Below are 13,542 nucleotides of genomic sequence, written 5' to 3' on the forward strand. Positions count from 1 at the left end.
TATCTGTGTTCATCCATAATATTGATTAGTAGTTTTCTTTCCTTGTAGTATCTTTGGTATGATGGTAGTGCTGGCTTCATAAAATAGATTGGGAAGTGTTCCCTCTTCTTCAGGTTTTCCAAAGAATTTGAGCAAAATTGGCATTAATTCTTTTTTAAAACAGTTGTTAGAATTCACCAGTGAAGCCATTTGGTCCTGGAAATTTCTGTGTTGGGATGTTTTTCATTACAGATTCAATCTCCTTATTGATTATTGGTCCGTTCAGATTTTTTGTTCCTTCAGTATTCAGTCTTAGTAGGTTGTATGTTTCTAGGAATTCATTTTCCTAGGTTATACAATTTGTTGTCATACAATTGTGCATACTTGCTTTCTCTTTCATTTCTGATTTTATTAATTTGAATCTTTTTTTCCTTTTTCTTAGTATGGTGAAAGTTTCTGACTATCATGACCAACATGACTATTACTAAGTCATATCCGACTCTTGTGGCCCTGCCAGGCTGCTCTGTCCATGGTATTTCCCAGGCAAGAATACTGGAGTGGGTTTCTATTTCCTTCTCCAATTTCTTAATATAGTTAAAGGTTTGTCAAATTTGTCTTTTTGAAACACCAACTCTTCATTGATTTTTTTCCCATTGTTTCCTAATGTCAGTTTTGTTTATTTCCACTCTAATTTTTATTGTTTCCTTCTTTCTGCTAACTTAGCCTAATTTTTTTTTTCTCTTTCCTTTAGGTATAATGTTAGGCTGTTTATTTGAAATGTTTATTTTTTTTAATGTAGGTGCTTATCAATATAAACTTCCCTTGTAATACTCCTTTTGTGACAGGTACTTTGGCCACCTGATGTGATGAGCCAGCTCATTAGAAAAGACCCTGGTTCTGAGAAAGATTCAGGGCAGGAGGAGAAGGGGATGACAGAGGATGAGATGGTTGGATGGCATCACCGACTCAATGGACATGAATTTGAGCAAGCTTCGGGAGATGGCAATGGAAAGGGAAGCCTGGCATGCTGCTGTCCATAGAGTTAAAGAATTGGACACGACTGAGTGACTGAACAACAACAAAATACTTGTACCTTGGAAACTACAAAACATGGATGAAAGAACTGAAGAAGAAACAAATGAAAGGAAAGTTATCCTGTGTTCATATATTAGAAGAATTAATACTGTTAAAATGTCCATACTACCCAGAACAACCTATAAGTTTAATGCTATCCACATCAACATTGGAACTTGCCCAGTGGCTCAGCCAATAGAGAATCTGCCTCCAAGGCATGAGACACAAGAGATGCAGGTTAGATCCCTGGATCAAGAAGATTTCGTAAAGGAGGGCATGGTACCCCATGCCAGTATTCTTCCCTGAGAATCCCATGGACTGAGGAGCCTGTTGGGCTACAGTCCAAAGGGTTGCAAAGGATCGGACATGACTATGCACACATGCACCACCAAAATGCCAATGGCATTTTTTTTTTTTATAGAAATAGAAAAAGAAATCCTAAATTCACCTGGAATCACAGAAGATACAATAGTCAAGGTGGTCACGAGGAAGAAAAACAAAGCTGGCAGCATCACATTTCTTGATTCAAAATATTTGGCAAATCTACAATAATTAAATTTGTAATGTACTGGCAGAAAAACAGACATATAGACTAATGGAACATGATACAGAGCCCAGAAATAAATTAATGCATGTATGGTTACTAATTTTTTTATGGGTGCTGAAAACACACAATGGGGAAATGTCTCTACAACAACTGGTGTTGGGAAAAACTGGATATCAACATACAACAGCATCAAATTGGACCCCTACCATAAACCATACACAAAAATTAATGCAAAATGGTTTAAAGACCTCAACATAAAACCTGTAACTGTAAAATTCCTGGAAGAGAGCATAATGGAAAAGCTATTTGACATTGGTCTTAGAAACGATTTCCTGGATATGACACCAAAAGTACAGAACACAAAAGCTAAAATGAACAAGTGGGATTACATTAAACTAAAAAGGGTCCAGACAGCAAAGGAAACAATCAATAGAGTAGAAAGTCAAGCCATAGAATGGGAGAAACTATTTATAAACCATGTTTGATAAGGGGTTAATTTTCAGAATATATAAGGAACTCTTACAAATCAGTAGCTGTAGATACATAACTCAGTGTCTTAAATGGGCAAAAGACTTGAATGGATACCTGCCAAAGAAGACATGCAAATGGCCAACAGATATTGGAAAAGATACTCAATGTCATTAATTATCAGGGAATTACAAATCAAAACTACAATGAATTATCACCTCACATCTTTTAGGATAGCAAATAAAGAGTAAGAATTGACAATATTACAGAGAAATAGGAACCTTTGTACATTATTGGTGGAGGAATGGAGAAGAGTATGGTGGTTCTTTAAACATGAAAACTAGAATTACCATATTATCCAGCAATCCCACTTCTGGGTATGTATCCAAAAGAATGAAATCAAGATATCAAAGAGATATTTCCACTTATATGTTCTTTGTAGCACTATTCATGGTAGTCCATGTATAGAAAAAGATCTGAGTGTTCATCAGTAGATGAATTAATATGAAAAATGTGTTATGTACATAGGATAGAATATTATTAGTCTTTAAAAGAAGGAAACCCTGCAATAGGCAACAAATGTGAATGAACATTCACGACATTGGGTAAGAGAAATATGCCAGTTACACAATGACAAATAATGCATGATCCCACTTACATAAGGTATCTAAACTGATCAAAATCATACTAACAGTTATCATGAGCTAGCAGGTGGGAGATATGGGGAATTGTTATTCAGTGGGTATAAAGTTTCAGTTATATTTTATTAATAAGTTATAGAGATCTGCTGTATGGCTATAGTTAACAACATGGTATTGTGTCCTTCAAAATTTAGGACAGATCTCATGTTAAATGTTTTTTATCACAAAAACAAAGGGACACCAGGGAAATCTGGGAGGTGCTGAATATATATTTTACCTTAATTGTGGTGATGGTATCATGGGAGTAAGCCTATGCACAAACTCTTTAAATTATACACATTAAATACGTGTGTGTGTATGCTGAGTCACTTCAGTCATATCCAACCATATGGACTGTAGCCCACCAGGCTCCTCTGTCCATGAGATTCTCCAGGGAAGAATACTGGAGTGGGTTGCCATGCCCTCCTCCAGGGGATCTTAAATATGTGTAGTTCTTTGTAATCAATTATGCCTCAATAAATCTGTTTTTAAAAAGAAGAGAGGAGTATTCATTTCAGCAGCACATTACTAAAATTCTAACAGTACAGAGGTTAGCTATGGCTCCTATGCAAGGATGACATGCAGATTCATGAAGTGTTCATTTTTAAAACAAAACAAAGAACAGAGGAGGATGTCCATTATCATCACCATTATTTAACATTGTTCAGAGATAGTAGAAAACTCAATGAGGCAATAGAAAGAAACTTGAAATGTAAAAATTAGAAAGGAGGAAAAATAGTAAAATCCAAGATAATACATTTTGAAAAATTATAAACAATAAGACAAATTCAGGAAAGTGGTAGAGACCCTATAGACTGATAAGTATCCAGTCACATGAGTGACCAGACAGGAGACAAGCAGAACTGCCCAGCTCAGAGATGTGACTAAATATGTATTGTTTGAAGCCAGTAAACGTTTGCATGGTTGATAGGAATATAAATTGATACAGCCACTATAGAAAACAGTTTGGAGGTTCTTTAAAAAAACTTTAAATATACCATGTGACCCAGCAGTTCCAGTACTGGACGTATGAAGTGAAGTGAATTCGCTCAGTTGTGTCCAACTCTGCGACCATATGGACTGTAGCCTACCAGGCTTCTCCGTCCGTGGGATTCTCCAGGCAGGAGTACTGGAGTGGGTTGCCATTTCCTACCCAGAGAAAAACCATAATTCAGAAAGACAGTTCAGTTCAGTTGCTCAATCGTGTCCGACTCTTTGCGAGCCCATGGACTGTAGCACGCCAGGCCTCCCTGTCCATCACCAACTCCCAGAGTTTACTCAAACTCATGTCCATCGAGTCGGTGATGCCATCCAACCATCTCATCCTTGTCATCCCCTTCTCCTTCCACCTTCAATCTTTCCCAACATCAGTGTCTTTTCCAATGAGTCACTTCTTCGCATAAGGTGGCCAAAGTCTTGGGAGTTTCAGCATCAGCATCAGTTCTTCCAATGAATATTCAGGACTGATTTCCTTTAGGATGGACTGGTTTGATCTCCTTGCAGTCCAAGGGACTCTCAAGAGTCTTCTCCAGCACCACAGTTCAAAAGCATCAATTCTTTGGCACTCAGCTTTCTTTATAGTCCAGCTCTCAACATCCATAGAAGACTACTGGAAAAACCATAGCTTTGACTAGATGGACCTTTGTTGGCAAAGTAATGTCTCTGCTTTTTAATATGCTTTCTAGGTTGGTCATAACTTTTCTTCCAAGGAGCAAGTGTCTTTTAATTTCATGGCTGCAGTCACCATCTGCAGTGATTTTGGAGCCCCCCAAAATAAAGTCTGTCACTGTTTCAACTGTTTCACCATCTATTTGCCATTAAGTGATGGGACCAGATGCCATGATCTTTGTTCTCTAAATGTTGAGTTTTAAGCCAACTTTTTCACTCTCCTCCTTCACTTTCATCAAGAGGCTCTTTAGTTTTTCTTCGTTTTCTGCCATAAGGGTCGTGTCATCTGCATATTTGAGGTTATTGATATTTCTCCCAGCAATATGATTCCAGCTTGAGCTTCATCCTGCCCAGCATTTCTCATGATGTACTCTGCATATAAGTTAAATAAGTAGCATGACAATATACAGCTTTGACATCCTCCTTTCCCTATTTGGAACCAGTCTGTTGTTCCATGTCCAGTTCTAACTGTTGCTTCCTGACCTGCATACAGATTTCTCAAGAGGCAGGTCAGGTGATCTGGTATTACCATCTCTTTCAGAATTTTTCACAGTTTGTCATGCCACACAGTCAAAGGTGTTGTCATAATCAATAAGGTAGAAGTAGATATTTTTCTGGAACTCTCTTGCTTTTTTGATGATCCAATGGATATTGGCAATTTGATCACTGCTTTTTCTAAATCTGGCTTGAACATCTGGAAGTTCATAGTGAATGTACTGTTGAAGCCTGGCTTGGAGAATTTTGAGCATTACTAGCAATCGGAGAAGGCAATGGCACCCCACTCCAGTACTCTTTCCCGGAAAACCCCATGGGCAGAGGAGCCTGGTAGGCTGCAGTCCATGGAAGTCGCTAAGTCAGACATGACTGAGCGACTTCACTTTCACTTTTCACTTGCATGCACTGGAGAAGGAAATGGCAACCCACTCCAGTGTTCTTGCCTGGAGAATCCCAGGGACTGGGGAGCCTGGTGGGCTGCCGTCTAGGGGGTCACACAGAGTCAGACACGACTGAAGTGACTTAGCAGCGGCAGCAGCAGCATGTGAAATGAGTGCAATTGTGCAGTAGGTTGAGCATTCTTTGGCATTGCCTTTCTTTGGGATTGGAATGAAAACTGACCTTTTCCAGTCCGGTGGCCACTGCTGAGTTTTCCAAATTTGCTGGCATATTAAGTGAAGCACTTTCACAGCATCATCTTTTAGGATTTGAAATAATAGCTCACCTGGAATTCCATCATCTCCACTAGCTTTGTTCGTAGTGATGCTTCAGAAAGACGCATGCCCCCCAAATGTAGCACTATTTATAATAGCCAGGATGTGGAAACAACCCAAATGTCATCAAATGAGGAATTAATAAAGAAACATAGTACATATATACAATGGAATATTACTCAGTCATAAAAGGACTGAAATTGGGTCATTTGTAGAAACATGGATGAACATAGGACTGTTACACAGAATAAAGTAAGTCAGAAAGAGAACTGTATGTGGAATCTGAAAAAATTGGTATAGACCATATTATTCATAAAGCAAAAATAGGGACTCAGATTTAGAGAACAAACATGAATCCCAAAGGGGCAAGGGGGAGCTGGGATGGATTGGGAGATTGGGATTGACATATTTACACTATTGATACTATGTATAAAATGCCGCTGCTGCTAAGTCACTTCAGTCGTGTCCGACTCTGTGTGACCCCATAGACGGCAGCCCATCAGGCTCCCCCATCCCTGGGATTCTCCAGGCAAGAACACTGGAGTGGGTTGCCATTTAATAGATAACTAATTAGAACATAGTATATGTTAGAGCAAGGAACTCTATTCTCCATGGTGACCTAAACGGGAAGGAAATCCAGAAGAGGGGATATATGTATACATATAGCTGATTCACTTTGCTGTACAGTACAAATGAATGCAACATTTTAAAGCAACTATACTCCAACAAAATTTTTGTAAAAATTAAGATGACACTGACTTTGACAAGTCTTTAGAAAACTGAGAACTCATATACCATGGTAGCAGTGTAGTTTAGTTCAAACACTATAGGACATGATTCAGCATTATCCAAAATTAAAAGTGTACATACCCTGCAACATAGCTATTCCACTCCTAAGTACACTCTTCCATTGATGGACACAAACTGTTTTCATATCTTGGCCGTTGTAATAAAGTTGCCATGAACATGGGAATGCAGATATCTCCTTAGAATCCTCTTTTCATTTCTTTTGGATATATACCCAGAAATGGATATATTCCTGGATTCTATAGGAGTTCCATTTTTAATTTCTTGAGGAATCTCCAAACCATTTTCCATAGTGTCTGTGCCGGTTTCCTAAAACAGTGCAAAAGATGCACTTTTCTCTGCATCCTTTCTAGCATTTGTTTTCTCTTATCTTTTTGATAATAGACATTCCAACAGATGTGGGGTGATATCTCATTGTAGTTTGACTTGCATTTCCTGATGAAGAGTGATGCTGAACACTTTTTCATATACATGTTGGTCATCTGTATATCTTTTGTGGAAAAATGTCTATTTAAGTCATTTGCCCATTTTTAAACTGGGTTATTTAGGTTTTTTTTTTTTTGCTGCTATTAAGTTACAACAGTTCCTTATATTTTTTAATATTAACCCCATATTGGTTATGTGGTATGCATATATTTTCTCCCACTCCATAAGATATATTTTATTTACTGTTATTTAATGTTACTTTTGCTAATACAATGGGCTTCCCTGGTGGCTCCGAGGTTAAAGCGTCTGCCTGCAATGCAGGAGACCTGGGTTCGATCCCTGGGTCAGGAAGATCCCCTGGAGAAGGAAATGGTAACCCACTCCAGTACTCTTGCCTGGAAAATCCCATGGACAGAGAAGCCTGGTAGACTAAGGTCCATGGGATCGCAAGGAGTCAGACATGACTGAGCGACTTCACTTGCTAGTACAGGATATTTATATTTGTTATCAGTAGGAAATGGAGCTGTAAAGGCAAAACTATTCCTTAGGCAACAGATGACAGTATGTGAATTTTATTCTGTGGTAAAGGAGGGAGCGATTGGAACTTTTGGAAACATGTTGTAATTGGGGAAATTGACACTGGCAGCAAATATCTTTTCCCATTCATGAGGTTGCCTTTTCAATTTGCTGATGGTTTGCTTTGCTTGTGTTGGCTTTTTTTGTGAAATAAATTTATTTTTAAGTTGAGTTATAGGCATATTTTTAAAATTTTTATTCTTTAAAGAAAATATATCTATATATACTTTATATATGTGTGTGATACACTTTCTATATGTGTATGTATATATATATACACACATATATAGAGTCACAAACTGTTTTTTAATTTAACATTTGATGGCAGAATAAAATTCTCAGGAATTTGTAAACTATTAAAGTTATGCAATGGTCCTATATAGGACTTAGTCAGATGAAGAAAGCCAGATGGTAAATATCTGTACCTAGGACTGTATGTAACAAAGTAATTAGATAGCAGATTTTATTATCAGTACATAGCTCAAATCTGGACATATGATAGACATTTTATGTATGTTTGATGGGTGAATAAAAAGCAGAGATTGAAAATTCTTGAGCTGGACCTTTGAAACTGTAGGCTTCATTTTATTACTAATGGGAGATAAGGCTTTAAGAAAAGATGATGGAATGCTTTAAAAATGTCCCCATGGAATATAGGCCTCTAAAACTACAGAATAATAAAATGTTTATAATTGGAGGGAGTCATGGATGTAATGAAAACAACTCATCAATAAACTTAATCTGGCAGCCTTGTAGCTGCCACACAGACATACAGCTTAATAATTTTATTCATAGAGCAGATTAATTTTGGGAGTATCCTCTGGGAAAATTCAATCTTCATAAGGAAATACTTAATAACATATTACTAGAAATACAGCTCTCTTATGTAGCATTTAGTATATGTGTAAAATGCTGTCAAATACTTTGTGTCAATTACTTATAAATTTCTATGGTCATATTCATATTTCACAATTGAGGAAACAAAAAAGAAAACCTAGAGACAGTATATCACCTTGTCTACAACTAATTATAGAAATAGTCAGCTGAGCCCACAGACTGCACTAAAATAGCAGACTTAATTGCTCACAATTAAGTGATCTGTGGTTCAGGATATACCATATGTAATCTGCTTAAATTACCTGAAGCTTTATTGCCCAAGTGATTCATTTAACAAAGGGAGTAAACTGGAGGAAATATGTCTTTGGACTTCATCACCATGTTGTTCCTGCAACCATCTCCCATGGTTTCTTCCTTCCCAGACTCTCCATGTTCCTTTGCTGTTTTGGTCACTGCCCGCCATACAATGTACTGTCCCAGAACCAGGCTTTCCTGGCAACACCAGAGGTAAACAAACCTTCCCATTTCATACCTAATCCCTCAGTAACCTGATGGGTAGCTAAATTTTCTCCTTGTTGTTCATAAAATCATATTCTATTTTTTGGACTTAAGGGTGGTTTAGCATGTCATTTCTCCCAGAACCATTACCGACTTAACAGATGATGGTCAGTGATTAGACACATTATGGTAAGGACTGGTAAATGTTCTTCCTTCTCTGTCACTGCTAGAATCCAGTATCCTTCCTCAGCTTTTCTGAGATGCACATTCCCTTCATATCACAGATATGATTCACGTTCTCAATTTCTTTCAAACTCTATAACTCCTAGTATGTGTTAGAAGCAGCTGTTCTTCAGTAGAAGAAGCACTTAATAGTTGACAAAGTGTGTGTACTAACTGTGGATTCTGGCAACTCTCATATTTGTATGATTTACTTTCCTGCAGTGTCAGGCCATGAATGCTCATTTTCAGTGCTATCCTTTCATATGGCAAAGGACTTATATGATTCAGTGATGCAGAAATGTCTTCCCTGCTACACATACAACTCCCTGTTTTCCCTTTCACTATAAAGTCTGAAATGTCACACCATTAGAAATTCTTTCCTTTAGGCTGAAAGAGAAATGCACTTAAACAAATATCTTGGTATTCATGGAAGAGGTAGCACCTTGTAAGTCATTAAAATCTAAGTATTTGCTATTTGATTGTTTTCCCAAAGGGTCGTAGCAAAATCTCTCAGGAAATATGTTACTATTGAGGGACATTGACCTGGGAATGGCTGAGGTTAAGTTTTAAGTATGCAGCTCTGCCCAAGGAGGCCACTCTAGCAAAAGCATTGAGCAGGGAGATTCAGGACTAGCGGAGGAAGCAGGAGATAGTCTGCCATCTTGAAAGGCTACCAAAGGAAGGAGTGTAGGGCTGGATAGCCTAATATAATGGCCCCAAAGTCTGATGTCATCTGCTCTACTCTTAGACCCAATGCCTTCCTGCTCCATAATTCCCAGGAATTTAGGAGAAAGGAGAGTATGCATAGTTTCAAGGAATAAAATCACAGCCCAAGGGTTGAAAATTATTTTTAAAAAGTAAAGGGATGCAGAAACAAGTTTTGATACCAGGAGAGAGGACAAAGAATTAAGGTTTGAAATGTGACCCTGATACAGTTCATTTCAGAATTCTTGATTCTGCCAGTTGAGGAAGCGAAGTTACCATGCCAGGTAGTGAGGGGAATCCAGAGAAGAATAAGACATGTGAATATCTCAATGGTGGAGATGGTGGACTCTACAGTAATTCTGAGGAAAGAGAATTCTTTGGGAGCACGTGTGTTAAATGGACAAGTAGACATTTGAATAGAACTTCAAAAATGCTCCACATTATGTTAAGAAGAGGAGGCAAGGGGTCATCAGGAAAAAGGAAGTATTCAAGCCAAGGCAGTGAGGTAGGAGAACACAAGCTTTCTTCAGGAGGCAGAATAAGCTGTCGTGAAGACATAATGGCACAGTTTCTAAGACCATGTGGGGTCTGAATCTCCTGCGTAGGTCAGATTCCAGCTGTTTCATTGGTGACCTTGAGCAGGATACATAACTTCTCTGTGCTTCAGTATTATCATCTGAAAACATATTAATAGTACCTACCTCATAGGAATACTGTAAAAATAGAAAGAAGAAATATACATGTAAATGTGCAGTATAGTGATAGATACATCAATTTATTATTATTCAATGTTATTTTTGCTAATACAGAATATTTATATGTTGTCAGTAGGAAATGGAGCTATCAAAGCAAGATTGATCCCTAAACGCCATATGACAATACATGAATTTTATTCTGTGGAAAATTAAGGAGTAACTGGAGCTTTCGGAAGCAGTCGTATTTGGGGAAGTTTACCTTGGCAGCAAGGTGCCAGGTGTGTTGTAACTGCTGGATGGAAAGGGAGCTTAGAGACTAAAGGACAAGAGATTGAATGGAAGCAATGGCTGCAGCTGACACATGAGGAACCATGGGACTGAATTAGGGAATAAAAGCAGAAGTGTGCAGGAAGTTATAGACTTGAGGGACATTGTGCAAGAAGGAAGGGTGGTATGTGGTATCCATTTGGATCTAGAAAGGAAACCAAAGTTATATCTAATACTTTGAGTTTCAATGACTAAGATTAATGTTGTACCATAATAAAAAGCAGAAAACCAAGATAAAAATTATTTAGAGAAGAAGAAAGAGAATAATTAGTTTTAAAACTATGGAATTTATGTGAAATGTACCATAGGCAGCTGCAGATGCCAAATGAGAGTTCAGGAGGTAGCTTCAAGTAGAGCTGTGGTGACTTCCAAGTAAGGGCAGAGAGCAAATTGACAAATGACTTCTCTGCAAGCAAAAATGTCAAAGTAAGAGTCTTCACTAGTGTCTGAATCTCGGGGATTATGCAGATTTGGGCTTTGGAAGAACAGCATTATTTTATTCTTTTTGCTGTGATTGTACTCTTATAGAACTCTTAGTAATGAAGTAGAAAATCATAGTTAGCTTACATTTACTTATTCTTTTGTTTGTTCATTTGTGACTGTTCATTATACCATTTTTAAGATGTCTAATGCTCAGTAACTACCTGATAAATAAATAAAATCCACGATACTATCAAATGCCACATAAGAGCTTATCTGACAGTCCTACAGACTATCATCACCTTTGGGGTGAGCATTCCATGGAGATGTATCTAACATCATTGGGGTCCATAGCACTGTGGCCTTGCATATTCACACTATAACTCTGAAGAAATCTCAAAGCCGTTTTAGAAAGCTTCTTTTTTTCTTTATGACCAAACACTTTCATTCAGCATTTACCAAGAGTATTTTGACTCCACTCCATTTTGTGTAATCAGTAATGAGGTTTGGAATGTGAGGCAGACAGACTGCCTATAAGAACCTTACCTTGGCAGCACATGGGCCACAACTCACTCATTCTGGCTGGGATAGCTCCCTCGTGGGACAGTGCTTTCCATTTTAACAACTATGAATTGAGCTTTTAAGTAGCATAAAATCACCAACTAAACACTGCTAGTTAACTCACTTCTTTAAAACAAAACCCTACGCTAATCGCTAATTGTTCTTAAGTGCCTAAGCCACACTGAAGCAAAGAGTGCTTTGTACCCTTCCCCACCTCCAAAAGCATACCCCTCATCCTTTCTCCATCATCTCCATGACAACCTCTAAAACAAGCCGTTACAATCCTGACATGGCACCAGGCTGACACCTTGGGCTGGGATTTAATTTTGAGTTATGACCGTGTTAGGAAAACATATGATGTGGCCGTTTGCTTACAGAAAGAGGGGGGAAAATCATAAAACCCTCCTTTTTTATGAGCTGTCGCTTGATTCGTTCCTGGAGCCCCAAGTAGCAAGCTTCTAAATCAATGTGTGCAGCTGTTTTGGCTTCTTGGAGCCCAGCAGGTGTATTGCTCAGCTCGGCTGCCATCTCCCTACACTCACATAACAAATAATAATGTCTTACCCACACCAGCCATCCATCAGAGTTACTGCTGGTCCCTGAGAGGCTTCCTTCCCTCTTCCCTGCAATCCTTTATCATCTTCCTCCTTTCTTCTCTTTTCTTTCCCTTTAACAGTAGATATATTCCACTGATAAGATTTCTTTGTCACACTTTCTAGATGCCTTTAATTGAATAACCTTTGACTCTTTTGGCAAAAGTAGAAAAGGGGAAAGAAGAGCAAATCCACCATAGTGTTTATTGGTGTTTAAAAAATAAAACAATAGAAGTATTGTAACTAGTGAAATCAATTAGTCTTCCTACGAAGTAAAGGCCCACATCTGGTGTGACTTAAGTTAATGTAAGGGAAAGGGCTGCAGAGGCCCAGAGACCTTGCGTTCTCATTTCAACAGGTGACAGAGAAGGCATAAAAGGCTAATAATATACTACAAGTGCAGAGACAGTGCGATAAATACTGGAGGGCTTGCCTAGAAGGTAAAATCCTTACTTGCCCTTGACAACCAAATAAATGTGTCTTCTTAAGACTGACCATCAACTTCAGGGAACTGAAGGGCTAAGTGCCAACTTGAGACTACTCTGAAGAATCACTAAGTCCATGTCCCAGGGAAACACAGAGATAAGAACTGGAACTCCTGAGATTTGGTGGGGCAAGTGAAGACAGATTTGACAACTTGTAGACTTTCCCATCATTGTGGATCAATTGAAAGAGGGCTGTGGCAATGCCAGGCATGGTAATTATTCCACAGTGGAGGCTGCTAGGTGATTAAACATATGACTCAAATTTTGACCTTCTAGTCAGGTTGCTAGATTTAGCAAATAAAAATGCAAGGCACCCAATTAAATTTTAATTTCAACTAAAGAATGAACATTTTTATAGTAAAGTATATTCTGTGCAATTTTTAGACATGCTAAATATTTGGAGATCCAACCAGTCCATCCTAAAGGAGATCAGTCCTGGGTGTTCATTGGAAGGACTGATGCTGAGGCTGAAACTCCAATACTTTGGCCACCTCATGCGAAGAGTTGACTCATTGGAAAGACCCTGATGCTGGGAGGAATTGGGAGCAGGAGGAGAAGGGGATGACAGAGGATGAGACGGCTGGATGGCATCACCGACTTTATGGACATGGGTTTGGGTGGACTCCGGGAGTTGGTAATGGACAGGGAGGCCTGGCGTGCTGCAATTCATGGGGTCGCAAAGAGTCGGACACGACTGAGCGATTGAACTGAACTGAAACATTTGTTATCTGACATTTAAATTTACCTGGCAATCCTTCCTTCTAGG

Source organism: Ovis canadensis, chromosome 1, assembly GCF_042477335.2.
Source record: "Ovis canadensis isolate MfBH-ARS-UI-01 breed Bighorn chromosome 1, ARS-UI_OviCan_v2, whole genome shotgun sequence".
NCBI classification, from domain to species: domain Eukaryota; kingdom Metazoa; phylum Chordata; class Mammalia; order Artiodactyla; family Bovidae; genus Ovis; species Ovis canadensis.